The 460-nt window shown below is 60.7% G+C and overlaps 1 protein-coding gene across 1 annotated transcript in view; it reads left to right on the top strand.

The window, feature by feature from the left end:
- The window catches only part of LOC106819101 (unhealthy ribosome biogenesis protein 2 homolog), an 11921-nt gene that overhangs the window by 9698 nt on the left and 1763 nt on the right, over positions 1-460 (top strand). The window lies entirely within an intron of this gene.

Raw genomic sequence — 460 nt, 5'->3', positions numbered from 1 at the left:
TGGCTGTGTGCGTGTGCGTGTGGCTGTGTGCGTTGGTGCTCCGATGCACTCATGTTGGTGTGCATGCGTGGGTGTGCGTGTGTGTAGCTGCGTGCGTTGGTGCTCCGATGCACTCATGTTGGTGTGCATGCGTGGGTGTGCGTGTGTGTGGCTGCGTGCGTTGGTGCTCCGATGCACTCATGTTGGTGTACATGTGTGGGTGTGCATGCGTGGGTGTGCGTGCGTGTAGCTGTGTGCGTTGGTGCTCCGATGCACTCATGTTGGTGTGCATGCGTGGGTGTGCGTGCGTGTGGCTGCGTGCGTGGGTGCTCCGATGCACTCATGTTGGTGTGCATGCGTGGGTGTGCGTGCGTGTGGCTGCGTGCGTTGGTGCTCCGATGCACTCATGTTGGTGTGCATGCGTGGGTGTGCGTGCGTTGGTGCTCCGATGCACTCATGTTGGTGTGCATGCGTGGGTGTG

Source organism: Priapulus caudatus, unplaced genomic scaffold, assembly GCF_000485595.1.
Source record: "Priapulus caudatus unplaced genomic scaffold, Priapulus_caudatus-5.0.1 Scaffold2828, whole genome shotgun sequence".
Taxonomy (NCBI): Eukaryota; Metazoa; Priapulida; class Priapulimorpha; order Priapulimorphida; family Priapulidae; genus Priapulus; species Priapulus caudatus.
Note: the sequence above shows the minus strand (reverse complement) of the source record. Positions and strands in the feature narration are given on the sequence as shown.